The sequence below is a fragment of the Meles meles genome, chromosome 4 (genome assembly GCF_922984935.1).
Source record: "Meles meles chromosome 4, mMelMel3.1 paternal haplotype, whole genome shotgun sequence".
In the NCBI taxonomy this organism is placed as follows: Eukaryota; Metazoa; Chordata; class Mammalia; order Carnivora; family Mustelidae; genus Meles; species Meles meles.
In genome coordinates, this window is record NC_060069.1 from 101,037,940 (window position 1) to 101,054,096 (window position 16,157).

Genomic DNA, 16,157 nt, shown 5'->3' on the forward strand with positions numbered 1-16,157 from the left:
ATGAGTCCAGCTTCAGGGGTGAAGGAGAACACTTTCACAATAAAGAACCTCAAGTTTGCCTCCCACAGCCTCGCATTTCTCATATGTAAAACTGGAAGTAGACTTCATGGCTTTGTGGGAAGGATTTGCTACATTAAAATGCAAAGAGGACCGGACCTGGCAATTTGTTGACTCTTTAATAAATACAAGAAATATCCTAAGTTAGGAAAAAGTTCCTGCTCAGTCAGAGGACCCAAATCCTAGACCTAGTTCTGCCAGCCATTACGGTGGAATCTTAGGTGCCTCACTAAATAGCTCTTAGTTACTTCAACTGTAAAATGACTAGATAGCCTTTAAGTCACCAAGGTGAACACTTACATGTGAATAAAGACTAAAAGAACAATACAAAACTCTGCCAGCCAGAGAGCAGAGGTTCCATTTATCCCTGCTGCATGATCAGAATTTTATAACTTGCTGGCCAGTGGCTTTCTTGGCTTTTCACTTTATTACTACAATTTCCTGTGATAGTATAATTTCCTGTTTTCTCCCCTGCCTTCCTTTTACCTTACTTAACCACATTGTGTTGCTAGACCATAAAGTTTTAAAGGAAAGGACTCAGAGGAGACTTTAAGCCCTTTGTGACTGACTGGTTAGCTCTAACAGGACGTGTCCTCTGACACACTGGAGGAAAATTACCGAAGAACAAACAAAAATGCGTTGGCCCGTGTTGAAAGGTACGGTAAGAAAAGGATATTTTAGAAGGAAGGATGTTATTAAATTTGCAGAAGCTAAGCAAAACAATACAAACTAATTGCTATAAAAAAAATAAACTGGAGATGATGCTATTCAAGAAAAATCTGGAGTATTTTAAGCCTAAGAAAGGCCAGCTTGAAAAACAGGAGTTTGGATATCAAGTATAAGTCTGCTTTTAGAGAATAATCAAGTCCTCAAAGCAAAGAGGAGTGCTGCTCAAGGTAGAGGAACACAACTCCAGAAAAATACACTGGTGCCAAACATAAATATTTAATAAGAATGCAAGTATGTGAAAAGCTATAAAGGGGTCAGGAGCTATATAAAGATGCTGTGCACTGCTCCAGACTCTGGAATAAGTGAATAGAACTAAAAGACAAACAAAGGATATGGAATTGTTGATATGCAGCCTTTCAGATTTATCTCATTAATATTCTTGAGACAAGAGTTGAGTAAAAGATTAGACTATATATTAAGGACAGTGTGATGGATGAATAGAATTGCAAAGACTATAAGAAAATGGGAAATTAGAGTCCGCTTTCAAAGACAATAAGTGTAACAGAAGCAACACAAGATAAGTATCCCTGCAGAAAAGAACAGATTTAAAAAAAAAAAAAAAGGCATTTTCAGTGGGGAAGGCTGAGAGGCCAACGCAAATGCCAGAACTGTCCATGAGAAAGGTCAGGGCCTTGATGAGCAAGGCCACCTCCCAGTTGGGGGGCAGCTGCTTTATGCTTACTTTAGAGAATCCACCATTTGAAAATTACCTAGATTCGGGTGCATAAATGCCTTTAATAAATGATTTCTTCAGAGTATCAGACTCTGTTATATAAGGCAATCTTTTTCTGGATGGCAGAAAATCAAGTCCTAAACCTATATATTCCATTCCTACCACTGGCAAGGGTGTGTCCCAAAAGCGCAAAAACTAAGAGGTGAAATATCTGTGGCACCAGTGCTTCTCCAGCTATATTGTAAATATGAACCCCATGGGGGCCTTGTGAAAACGCAGATCCTGATTCACCAAGTCTGGAGCCGGAGCTTCCTCATTTATAAGAAGCTTCTGGTGATGCCCATACCTGCATAATGGTCTATGGGCTAGACTTTTAGTAGTAAAGTAAACATGCTTTTTTTTTTTTAAGATTTTTAAAAAAAAATTTTTATGTAATCTTCACCCCCAACATAGGGCTCAAACTCATGACCCTGAGATCAAGAGTTGTAAGATCCACAGACTAAGCCAGTCAGGTACCCGAAACATGCACATTTTACAAGGGGAAAGAAACATCAGTAGTATGAACATATACCAAATGACCATTAGTTCCAGTTACAGGCTGAATGCTTCCTTTAGCAAACAAAGGTAACTAGATATACAGCTGACCCTTGAACAACATGGGTTTTGGGAAGTCAAGTTATACACGGAGTTCTGACTGCACCAGGGTCAGCACTTCTAACCCCCATGTTGTTTGAGGGTCAGCCGCAATTCCAGCCCTCCAGAAGTTCACTATTGGTGAAGATCTTTCATTGTTTCTAGTTGTCCGGATGACCAGGCACCATTTAAATATGGTGCTTACAACAGCACAGAGAGAGGGACCTGACTGACAGGGTGGGGAAAGAAAAATAAACAGCTTATGCAAAAACACAGGGGCCAGGAACCGTAGTTCCCCCACTGGCATCCCAGCTACTCTTCCAGGGGTCAAACCCTCTCCCAGTCACTTTAAAACATTGCTGGCTTTTCCACCATTCCTCAGAGGCTCCATCTTTTAGGTTCCTGGACCCAATTCTAATGTGCAAGTTTGGCGGGAGGAGTTCCTACAACAATAAGCAATTCTCCAACACCAGCTGGATGTCCTACCATTCAACTCCTTTCTGACACTATCTTCCCAGAGATTGCATCCGATTCCAGAGGGTTCGGTTCTACAGATCACTGCTGCCAGCACATGTGCCCATGTCCCCTCTCCTCTCACACCCCGCACACACTTCAGAAGTCAGTCACAGCCTAGCTTTTTACCTGGGCTTTTGACCAATGGGCTAGCAATCACAGGTTCCCATGAGCCCCCCTTGGGTTCAATTAGCTTGCTAGAGCAGCTCGAAGAACTTAGGGAAACAGTTTACTTATGTTTGCCAGTTTCATGTAAAAGAATCATCAAGGATACAGATGAACATCCAGATGGAAAAAGACCCAGAGGAGAAATGTGGTGAGGGACACTTCCCTGCCCTCTCCAGGGGCACCAGTCTCCCTGCACCCCATGTTCACCAACCTGGAAGCTCTCCGAACCTTGTCCTGTTGGGTTTAAATGGAGGCTTCCTAACAGAGGTTGGAATGATTCAATCTTTGGTCACTGGTAATTGATTCAGTGGTCAGGGGATGGGTCTGAAAGTTTCAACCCTCCATTCTCCTGGTTAGTTCTGGCAACCCGCCCCCATCCTTAGGTGGGGTCCAAAAGTGTCCTCATTAACATAATAACAAAGACACCTTTGTAAGCTCACTTAGGAAATTCCAAGGCTTTAGGTGCTCTGTGCCAGAAACAGGATGAAGACCCAATATTTAGTTATTATAAAATCTCAGTATCACACTCCAGAACACACCTACCTGCCTCAGTTGAGCAGAAGGCGGGAGGAGTTCCTGCTTCCTACTGCATGCAGGCTTTTGCCCACTCTTCTGCCACAAGACTCTGCTCCCACTGGCATGGTCTTGTAAAACCTGATATTAAATAGTCACTTATGTCAGGGGTTTAAAATGGAGCTCAGAAGCCAATAAAGAAGTGTGCTTTATGCACCTCCTCACCAGGTGGAACCAGGAACTTCTGAACTGGACCAAACTGAAAACACTCCAGGGAATCTGCACAAACACCTGCAACCTCCTACAGTAACAGACTTCGGCTTAGTGAGAATTTTATCAACCAATCAGGTTTAGACAGGGTTAGTTTTCTGTCACCAACACCAATCAAAGATCTTTGTAAACAACATCCACAAGCACTCCCATTTTGTCCATTAATTTCCCTGACTTTTGCTCCCTAGGAGATCACTATTTGGGCTGCTGCCCAAATCTGTGCACCCTGAATTGCAAGTCTTTGATCCAAATAAATGCATTTGCTTACTTACTGCCTGACAAGTTTGGGTTGACGGTCTTCCTTTGTGTCCCGTCCTCACTCCTAAAGATTTGCTTCTATCCTTACCTCCTTTCCCCTGCCTTCCATCACCACATTAGGTCCCCCTTCCTGCCTCCAGACCTAGCTGCACAGCAAAATGCCACAGTAAAAATAGATATTGCTACAGCGGAGACCACTTTAATTGCGAAAAGACACAGTACCCAACTGAAATGCTTTAAGTGCATTAGAAAAAATAAAATGCGACAAAAAGTAATTCATATATCATACTGTGTACTGGGTATTGTATCTCAAATCCAGGTTATATAAGCCATGGTAGTTAACAGAATGAGCCCTGGTCACAAGCATACCTTAATTATTAAGGGGAACTACTTTCTCAAATGTCTACAACTTCTAAATGGTCAAGTACATCTTTTCTTTCTACACTAACTTTTGTGATATTAGATTCTATGGGTTCTCCTTTGAGTATTAGTTTTCCATTGCTGTCACAACAAATTGCCACAAACTTAGCTGCTTAAAACAGCCATTTATTACGTCACAATGAGTGGGTCAGAGGTCTCCGCACAGAAGAGCTCACCAGGATTCTCTGCTCAGAGCCTCACAAGGCAGAAACCAAGGGATCAGGCTCAACTCTTACCTGAGGCTCAGAAGATTCCACTTCCCAGACTCATTTTAGTTGTTGACAGAATTCAGTTCCTTGTGGCTGGAGGGACCCAGTTCCCTGTTTTCTTGACACACAAGCCCTGTCATCCTTATACCCACATGGGAATTTCTAATCCTTCTTTGGCCTGAAGCATCTAACTTCTCCCTTCCACCAGAAAGAGAATGCTCTCTCTTCCTAAAGGCACCTGTATTTAGATTAGATCCACCTGGATATCAGGATAAGCTCCCTATATTAAGACCCCTGATTAAGAGCCAAAACTACCTCTTCAAAATCCGTTTTTGCTACCTAAGGTAAAAAATTCACAAGAGTAACTCCAGTTAAGTGCGTTAGAAAAAATAAAATGCAACAAAAAGTAATTCATATATCATACTGTGTACTGGGTATTGTAAAAAAAACTGTGGTAAAGGTTATCATGGGGGCCAAAATTTTGCCTAATACATTCTACATCACCGCGACTTATTGTTAGTTCATCTCTCCCTCTCCTAAGGTTTTCAAATCTGAGTGCATATTATAATCGCCTGGAGAACATTATGAAAATCTGATGCCCAGCCCCTAAAACCAACTAAGGTAGAATCTCTGGCAGTGAGACCTGCCTCAGCAGTTTCTAAAAGTTCTCCAGATGATCCTAATGGCAGCCCAAACTGAACCACTGATCATTCTTACCTGGATTAGTTTATTAATTGATGTGCTTTTAACCATCACCTCTATGATAATCCTTCTCTGGTCTGCATCTTCATCTCTGAACCCTCTTGCATTCCAGACCCAAATCTCCAGAACACCTACTCATGAGGAAATCAGCCCCTCCATGATCATTAGACCTTCATGTCACAAGTTCTAAAAATGTCAATCACAGCTGAAAATGATCTTTAATATCTGTATCTCCTAGGAAACTGCTGTAACTTCTTTATAGAAACAATATTTTTACTTATATGTTCCCTTATAACCTAACATACTTTTGAATGGATGCTGTCAGTACCTTTTACAAAAAGACAGTTGAAGTTTGCTTACCCATAACAAAGTCCTTTTCTCCTTTGCTACTGAGTAGTCATTTGGTTCCATATTTCCCACCTGAATGTTTCTGGAGAGTTCCTCCTCTCCCCATGCCTAATACAAACCAAGTCTCAGAGAAGTCCAAGGATATAGTTTTGTACAAAGTAAAGCATGCAATCTGAACATTTTAAGGAACCAGCGTACGATATTTCCCAGCCTTTGGCTGGGGAAACTCCCTCCTTCCTTGGGTAATGCCAACCTTATGAACTATAATCTTCATTTTAAACTCTGAGTATGTTTTCCCCCAGAACACTCTAGAATGATTCAATATAGATATCCTATAATGCCTTCAAATTCAACATATCTAACACAAATTTACCAACTAGTGTGTGGATTATTCAATTAGCGAACTAGACTACATAACTAAAAGATTTTTACCAGAGATTAACCTTACACAGAGCTCTCAAATGAGTTGAGTGTTATTTGAAGAAAACAATGGGCATCCATTCTCCACAGATATAGATTTATTTGTTTGTTTCAGGTTAAATTTTCAGAAAATCACATATCCTCCAGGAAGCTAAGAACAATTATTATATTCTTCAATTAACATTGTTTTTGTACAATGAAAATGTTAATATTACAATCAAAGAAGCAGTATAGCCCATTATTTAAAACTCTAGTCCTACAACCAGACTGCTTGAGTACAATTTTCAGTGTTACTTCTTTGTGATCTCAGACAAGTTACTCATTTTTCTGGACTTTTTTCTCATCTGCAAATTGAGGTAATAATGGTAAATTTTTAATGGTGGTGGTTCTGAAACTTAAATGAGATAATGCATGATAAAGCACTTACGATAAGCATTTTAAAATGGCTGCCATTAAAAAACAAAAAAGGGGGGTGCCTGGGTGGCTCAGTGGGTTAAAGCCTCTGCTTTCGGCTCAGGTCATGATCCCAGAGTCCTGGGATCGAGCCCCGCATTGGGCTCTCTGCTCCACGGGGAGCCTGCTTCCTCCACTCTCTCTGCCTGCCTCTCTGTCTAGTTGAGATTTCTCTCTGTCAAATAAATAAAAAATATTTTTAAAAAAAGGTGAGTTGCATTGAAATATTTTTATTTATTTTATTTGAGAGAAAGAGGGAGCATACAAGCACGCCCATAAGTGTGGGGGAGGGGCAGAGGGAAAGACTCTAGAGCAGACTCCCTGCTGTGGGCAGAACCTGACATGGGGCTCCATCTCACCACCCCCAGATTATGAGCTGAGTCCAAACCAAGAGTCTGATGCTTAACCAACTGAGCTACCCAGGCACCCCATGTGTTGTTGTTGTTGTTGTTTTATTAAAAAAAATAATGTTTGGGGCGCCTGGATGGCTCAGTGGATTAAGCCGCTGCCTCCGGCTCAGGTCATGATCTCAGGGTCCTGGGATCGAGCCCCGCATCGGGCTCTCTGCTCCGCAGGGAGCCTTCTTCCTCTCTCTCTCTCTGCCTGCCTCTCTGCCTACTTGTGATCTCTCTCTCTCTGTCGGGTAGATAAATAAAATCTTTTAAAAAAAATAATGTTATATACTGAGACTTATTTAGCTTAACCCTGTGTGAACATTATCACCAAATTAAGACGGCAGTCTAGCAGAGTAAAAGAACAAAACAGATTGCCTGGTTCATATGCTAGCTCTGCCACTTAACAACTATGTGACCTGATGTAAAAGTGCGTAACCGTTTCCTCACCTGTGCACCTGGGATAATATTAGAACCTACCTCATGGGGCTATTTGCAGATTAAGACAGTTAACATTTGTAAAGAACTTAGAACAAGACTTGGCACATACTAAGAACTATGTAACCATTTACTATATTTTAAAATGATTAATTTCTCAACTTTTACTAAGGGTTAATAGAGTTGATATAACTAAATAATTTATATATTCAAACTTATGAACTTAGTAACTTTTAGTTACTTTCTAAAAGACAGTTTATAATTTCTTTTCATATTCTCTCTTCTTATATTTTGGAAGTTGGCAACTCTTTTTGAAAATTTCTTTCCTAAGCTTTGCGCAGTGGCAGTATCGTAGCCAATGAGGTTTATCCGAGGCGCGATTATTGCTAATTGAAAATTTCTTTCTTGAATTTCTAATGATAAAGCAATTGAAAAATTAATGTTAATATTCTAATCACCTTAAAAACAACTTTGATTTGTTCTCAAGTTTCTATTTTTCCTTAAACTGATCTTTTTGGTTCTGGGATCTTGTTGAAAATTATTTCATATATCTCTGGAGTAAAATATTCTTTCTATCTTCAGAACAAAAAATTAATTTAGTTAAAATTAGCTAAGAAAAATGAAGCTTCATGTATTTCCTCCCCCTTTACTCTAAGAATGAGATTAAAAACCATTGTAATCTTTGTATCTATATAGTTTTGTCTACTTAGCAGATTGAAATACAACTTTTAAATACTAACGATATAAGAATTGAATGTATAAGGATGCTTGGGTGGCTCAGTCAGTTAAGCAGCTGCCTTTGGCTCAGGTCATGATCCCAGGGTCCTGGGATCTAGTCCTTTGTCAGGCTCCTTGTTCAGTGGGAGCCTACTTCATCCTCTGCCTGGTGCTACCCCTGCTTGTGCATACTCTCTCTCTCCCTAACAAATAAATGAATAAAATCTTAAAAAAAAAAAAAAAGACAAAACACAACTGAATGTGTAGGAAGTCTTTTGTTGAGAATATCTTCTGATTAGAACTCAAATCTTGAGTTATCTTTTTTTTTTTTCAATAAAATGGCATCTGGTGATTTTGTAATACAGTTTCCATGTTCTAAAATTGTTTTTCTTCCTCCAGTATTCCCAATTATCTTCAGGTCAAAGTTTCTAGTTTTCTCTTTCCTTGCTTTCTTCTTTCCTTTCCTGTTCTGTTTTTTTCCCCATTACTTTGTTTTTGTAAACCAAAATGTAATTTTGATCTATTTATAATAACAGTCCTTATACTTTATTTTAGTTCATGTATAGATTTTCTTGACATTTTCACTTTCTGCTTATGCTCAGCACAGCATTTCTGTATTATATATTTCGTATTACATAGTATCAATTGTTCCATTATTTGAGGACTAAAAAAAAAAAAACAAAAACCCTAAAGTTCAGTTACTTCACTTAATAACATCACTATTTCTTCTTCAACAGTATATGTGTACAATTATTAATATTTGTTTTGCAGGCGTTTGGAACCCTTTTACTTTATAATCTTTTCTTTCTCCTCTTTCTCATTTAAAAAAAAAATGAATTTAGCCAGGCATGACCACTTTGCATCATTTAGCACTACATTACTCTCTCAGAGCTCTAGCCTACTTTGCATATTACTATATAAAAGTTATAGATCCTCTTTAAATTCTTGGAGCATCTTCTCAAATTGTAAAAGCCTCAAAAACAAAAAAAAAAGAAAGAAAGAAAGAAAGAAAGAAAGAAAGAAAGAAAGAAAAGAAAAAAGTATTTTGGGGGGGGAAGTAATTCTGTGTCTGTGGTGGCCTTCAGATGTGCCTCACAGTTCTCCCCCTCCAACTGTACCACATGTAACCCACCAAGGTTCCAGCTGCGATGTTTTGAGATCCACGTCTGTGGTTGCCCTGAGGCCATGCTTTCCAAGGGCTCCTTCCAGCCACCGTGAACTGGTAGGGATACTAACAGGTCCATTCCTACATCTGCCAGCCAACTTTGGCTCTAGAACCTCTCAGTGGGCCTTGCTTAGACCGTTCTGCCATCTACGATGTTTTCATCAAATTTTTCCTTTTGTCCTTCACATAAGAGTCAGACTTGCATCTTTTGTGATAGCTTGCTCCTCCACCATTTTCTGACACCAGCCATTTCCCTAATCAAATACATTTAAGGAATCCCTTCTCGTCCTCTGTGTCTTAGAGAAACAAGACTAACATTTTGCCAAATACATAGGTATATATATTTGGAAATACCTACTATGTAGGTCTGATGCCAAATATAATAGGTTCCCTAAAAGGAAACAAGGAAAAAGCAGGACACACACTATAAAGCATTGCTCTACTTGGGTCTTTAGTTCACAATTCAGTAAATTTATTCCATTTTAAATTAATCTGTCTTTTGGGGGTGGGAGTGAGTACCGCATGTGGTAGAGGGATGAGGTCGGTATGATTTTCCCATCCACAAATCAGCCTGCCTTTTATTAGCTTCCTATTGTGTTTAAAATACAAACTTCTTATCACAGCCACAAAGCTCTGAAAGGATCAGGTCCCTGCCTGCATCTCCAACCATATTTGGAAAGATTATCATCCCCATTCTCTGTCCTAAGTACACTGACCCTTCACTTCCTAGAACACACTAAGCCCTCTCCTCTGCCTCAGAGCTTTCCTTCAGGCTGATCTTCCAGCCTGAATCCCTCCTGCCTCCACTCTGTCTGGTTAACTTCTACATCTTTCAGCTCCTAACTTAAATATCCCTTCATCAGAGGCTTTCCTTGCCCCCTACCTCACAAAATCAAAGTTATAAGACCACATTGCTTTTCTAATAGACTCTGTTGTCTTGACCTCTTAACACTATTTGCAATTATAATTACTAGTATTCTATTGTGTGTCAAATGCCCCACTGGATTATAATTAGTGAGCTGTCAGGAACCATGACTATTTTGTTTCCCTTTGTATAAAGTGTCTTATACAGGGGCACCTGGGTGGCTGAGTTGGTTGGGCCACTGCCTTCAGCCGAGGTCATGATCCCAGAGTCCTGAGATTGAGTCTCGCAATGGGCTTCAGGGGGTGTCTGCTTCTCCCTCTGACCTTCTCCCCTCTTGTGCTCTCTCATTCGCTCTCTTCCTCAAACAAATAAGAAAAATCTTTAAAAATAAGTAAATAAATAAATAAATAAATAAAGTGTCATACAGTTCCTAGTAGTAACTACCCTATCCATACAAGTTGAATGAATGAAAGAACATATTTCTTAAAACATTTTTTGAACAACTAGGGTCATGTAGCTTGATGGAGTATTGTGCTTATTCCTCTTTCTGATAAGGAAGTAAGAAAACCTTAGCCACACTACAGGATACCTTTTGGCCTATATCCCACAAAATGGATACAGTCTATGTCATCATAAAATCCCAGAGATACATGTTTATCTTCTTAGTAACCAGATTACATGTTTCCACATCTTCTGGCTTGTATGAAAGTGATAGTAATTGTTACCTGCTCAAATCCTTAGGCACTATTTTGGAAAAACTTCTCTACACTAGTGTCTATCTCCCACTTGTCATTATTCCAGAGAGTAGATATAGCCTTCCAAATTGTTCTTTTTTTTTTTTTTTTTTTTTATTGAGCAGTTCTTTTTTTTTTTCCCTTTTTATTTATTTATTTTTTTTTTCAGCGTAACAGTATTCATTCTTTTTGCACAACACCCAGTGCTCCATGCAAAACATGCCCTCCCCATCACCCACCACCTGTTCCCCCAACCTCCCACCCCTGACCCTTCAAAACCCTCAGGTTGTTTTTCAGAGTCCATAGTCTCTTATGGTTCGCCTCCCCTCCCCAATGTCCATAGCCCGCTCCCCCTCTCCCAATCCCACCTCCCCCCAGCAATGTTCTTAATTTGATTAGCAGTGATAGATACTCCCTGATAACAGTAATTTCTTAAAATCCAGCATTCAAAGATTATTTTCCTCTATGGAGAACATTTTAACAGTTCAGTCAAAATTGTAAAAGCATAAGTCCTTTGACCAAGCAATCCACTGAGGAATACTATACTGTCTTATCAACTAATTATTCCCATTTGAATTATTAAATTTACCCTTTGCTGATATCCTAATCCACACAGGTTTCATACACATCCTGGAATTGTCTACATAGCAACTCAATTAGCAGTCTTTCCTTCCATGACAAATGTCTATCTCTGCCCTCTCTATCATTTCATTTTTGTTAATGTTGGTAATAAATTAGTGAGGCTGCATTCGCTAGAACAGGATTCCAATCCTGTAATCTCTAAGTGAGAAAAGTCTCAAGTCTTACTGTGAGAGAAAAAAGAATGCCTTCATCTCAACTGGGAGATTCCTAGCCCTTCCATAAATCAGCATTATTATTCTACACATTTGAGAGTAGAAATCTTATCTCTGTTATGACTATCTCACTTGTAGTAAACCAACAGGTAAAGGCTTGGACTTTTAGAAGTCCTCACAGAGCCATATAAAGCTTTCATTTCCATCAGTGTTCTGCCTCCTTCCCCAGAACACAGGGTTGTGTAAGAGGTTCAGTCCTGCAACACAGCAGCATTTGCAAGCGTCTTCATTATCTCATTCTTTTCTTCTTAAATTTTTTAAATTTTTTATTAACATATAATGTATTATTAGCCCCAGGGGTACAGGTCTATGAATCGCCAGGTTTACACTTCACAGCACTCACCGTAGCACTTACCTTCCCCAATGTCCATAACCCCACCACCCTCTCCCTACCGACCTCCACCGGGCAACCCTGTTTGTTTTGTGAGATTAAGAATATCTTATGGTTTGTTTCCCTCTGGATCCCATCTTGTTTCATTTATTTCTTCCCTACCCACCAAACCCCCAACATTGCCTCTCAACTTCTTCATATCAGGGAGATCATATGATAATTGTCTTTCTCTGATTGACTTATTTCGCTAAGCATGAAACCCTCTAGTTCCATCCACGTCATTATCTCATTCTTTCTCAGACCTTCAGGAATGTGTCCCAACCCACATGGACTCTGTGCTCAGGCATGCAATTCTCTAAATAGCAAGAAAAAGGCAATGAAAGAGTTAACTAGAGCAGAGAACTGGGCAAAGGGAATTAAGGTGGCAGTAGGGCTGGTCTCAAAGAGGAGTATAAATTCGAACCTAGTCCTGGCTGACGCCGATATGTTTAGGGGACTCCTAGGAAGACAGGGAACTATACAGAGAGTCTCTGCATCATTGGGGAAACATTTTGGTTGTAGTTAGGTTAATCTAGGTTGAAAGAGGGCCTAAAAATAAGGGCCAGCCCCCAGGAAAAGCAGATTAACAGAAATAAGAAAGAGAATCAGGGCATGGGGTAAATGGTGTATAGATATTAAGCTAAGGCTATCGTCCCAGCAGGAAGCTGGACTGCACACCAAAAAGAAAGCTGAAACCCTGGCATATGGACTAGTTACATATGTTGAACATTACTGGGCAGATTGCCCCTCACTGCAAAAGCAGGTGGCAATGAGCTTTGCCCAGGATACTAAAATTCAGACTGAAGGCCACAGACTATTCCAGACCTTATTCACTTGTTAATTTGAGCAATTAAAATCTGGTCTCCTCTGGTTCAGGTTGTTGTAGAATTGAGACTATTGGAGAAAGGGCATTAGAGCTTGCAACTGGACAAGACTGAGAAAGCAAGTAAGCAATTTATATCCCAGAGTAAATGAAGGCAAAAGGAGTAGAAGATACTTTCATGCCTATAGAACTCACATATACTACTTCACAGAAATTAAAATGCTACCTTTCTATGGCAGAATGTGTTGAGTGATTAAAAAGAAAATCTCTGTTCGTTGTTTATCCCTTTATCCTTGTGAACATTCCCACATCTTTTAATTATAAGATCTCTCAGATACAGGTCCCTTACATAAAGTTTTTATGAATGTTTTGTGTTTCTATTTCCCTCCTGAGAACAGGCTTAAAAATGAATGATAAACAATTCATTTGGCTAATTGATATATTGCAAGCTATCCATTCTATTTTCTTTTTTTTTTTTAAAGATTTTATTTATTTATTTGACAGACAGATCACAAGTAGGCAGAGAGGCAGGCTCCCTGCTGAGCAGAAAGCCAGATGCTGGGCTAGATCCCAGGACCCTGGGATCTGACCTGAGCTGAAGGCAGAGGCTTAACCCACTGAGCCACCCAGGTGCCCCTATCCATTCTATTTCCTTACTGAAGGTACACAAGTTATCCATAGTAACTCTCTACAGTGATAGCAAGTATCTTAGCTCAGGCTGCTATAACAAATTGCCATAGTCTGCGTGGCTTAAACAAAAATTTCCATTTCCCACAGTCTGGAGGCTGGAAAGTCCAAGATCGAGGTGTAGGCATTTTCAGTTCTGCTGAGAGCCACTTAATGGTTTACAGATGGTTGTCTTCCCTTCATATCCTCCCATACTGGAGAACCGAGACGGAAAGCAAGTTCTTATCCTACTTCTTATAAGGGCACCAATCTTAAGCATAAGGCCTCCATCCTCAAAACCTAATTATTTTTCAAAGGCCTCATATTCTTATACTATCATATTGAGGGATAAGACTTCAAAATACAAGTTTTGGAGGACACAAATATTTAATCCACAACAATAAATAATCATCTGTCTGGCTGCTTGCCTTGATATCTCCCTTCTATGCCCTGCTACAGTCACTTGAAGGCCACCAAGATATGTTCTCTTCTGGCTGGGAAAAATCAAGAAGCTCAGGTGACAGCCAACCTACCTTACTACTAGTCTGGCCATAAGTTCTTTGGGAAGGGCCTTGAACTTTGAAATTGGGGATAATTTAATGTATAGGTAATTAGTGGTAGAAGTGGTTAGCTGTATAAGTAGTAGTAGTAAATTGGTAGTAATAACTGAGATCCTGTCTCATTTCTGTGACCAAACACTCACTTCCTACCGTAGTTCGAGTAATTGGGTCTATCTTGTTTACTGTGCCTAATTGATTTTATTGATTATATATTTCTTCATTCATTCATTCATTCAAGAACTAGTAATTGAAATCTAGTCTATGATAAGCATTATTCTAAGTGGAATACAACAAGTGAGTAAACAGAATCCTTATCCTTGGGACTTACATTCTAAGTGAAAAGTTATTAGGGAGAGAAGTATAGCTGAAGCAGTGTATACACAGAGGAAAATGAAACAAGATGAAGTAATAGAGATTTAGTAAAGCGTCAGATCACATAAGGCCATGCAGATCATGGTAGGGAGTTTGGATTTTATGTTCTGTGGGATGGGAAGCTACTGAGCAGTTCTGAACATGAAAGTAACATGATCTGGTATACATTTGAAAAGAATCACTCTGGCTGCTGTGTGGAAAAAAGTAGAGTGAGAGCAACAAGAAGGATTAGGAATCCTTTGCAGTTGACCAAGGAAAGATGGTACTCGTTTAGACTAGAATGAGATGAAAAGTGTTTGAGATGAAAAGTGATTGATTTCTGGTTGGATTTTTAAGGCAGAACTGACAGAATTTGTTAATGTATTGAACGTAAGAAGGGAATAAAAGAAACTGGGAATGATTCCTAGATTTTTACCTGAGCAACTGCATGAAAAGATGCGCCATTTCCTATAGGAACATCAAGCTTGGGAGGCTCAATTTTGGGTTTTGAAGATGTTAATTTTGAGATGCCTACTAGACATTCAGATGAAGATATCAATTAGGAAGTTGGACAGAGCCTAGAAGATGAGGTAAGAGTCATGTTACCAGAGATATTTGAAAGTCACCAGTAGTTTTGTATAAACTTTCAAGGAAATATATCTGTTACAATGCTTTCAGGGAAGAATTCATTTCCCTGTGATGTAAATATGGTATGTTTCTTGGCAATACAAATCCCAACATAGAGCCTGTAATAGTTATATTCTCTTGGTTGCAGGCATCAGAAACTGTTCCTGGAAAGTGCAAACAAAAAGAGGAAATGTATTGAAAGAAAACTTTGGTTCTCTCACAGAATGAAAGAAAAAGTTGAAATCTCAACTCAAGAAGGACAGTACAAGGCTTCACCTTTGTAGTAAAAGTTTGATAACATTAATACCATTTAGTTCGATGAATTTAAGTCCACCAGGGTCCTAGTAATGCCTTGCAAAGCCATGTCTTTCCACATTCAATTCCTCCATCTATTAAACAAAAGGTTGGAATAAATCATTGCTATTAAAAGTGTAGTCCTTCAACCAACACCTTATTTAGTATGTGAATCTCAGGTCACACACTCTAGATTATCATTCAGAATTTTCATTTAATAAGATTCCCAAGTGATTCACAGGCATATTAAAATTTGAGAAACACAGAACTAAATGATTATCTGAACTGGTCAGGTGTTTCATATATCAGCTACATCGAGGAAAGTTCTTTGGATTCTTACCCATTCCTATTCAGTTGGTTGACTGTCCAACTCTTGATTTCAGTTCAGGTCATGATCTCAGGGTCCTGAGAGCCCACATTGTGTTCAGTCCTGAGCATGGAGTCTGCATGAGATTCCCTCTCCTTCTCCCTTTGCCCCTCTCCACCCCACCTGTGCTGGCTCTCTCTCTCAAAAAAAAAAAAAAAAAAAAAATTACAGGGGTGCCTGGGTGGCTCAGTCAGTTAAATGTCCAACTCTTGATCTCAGCTCAGGTCTTCAGGTCTTAATCTCAGGGTCATGAGTTCAAGCCCCACACTGGGCTCTATGCTGAGTGTGGAGTCTACTTTAAAAAAAAATAGAATTACAAATGGTTTTGTATTAAATGATCATAAACAGTTAAATTGTATGCTTAGTGTACACCTTGATTATATGCAGGTAGGAAGGTTATATCTTGTAGAAACATGATAAAGTTCTGGCTATACATCTCATGACCCTCCTTTCCCGGTAGTTCAGAATTACTTTTCAGGCAAACTTCTCCTCTGGTGATCAATATATTTATTATATATCATGCAGTCCTGTAAGACTCACAGATTTGATATCTTGAGTGTGTCCATGT

General features: G+C 39.4%; 1 pseudogene; it reads left to right on the forward strand.

The window, feature by feature from the left end:
* Window positions 1-7,525: 7,525 nt before the first annotated feature.
* Window positions 7,526-7,643, forward strand: LOC123940985 (annotated as a pseudogene).
* The last annotated feature ends 8,514 nt before the right edge of the window (window positions 7,644-16,157 follow it).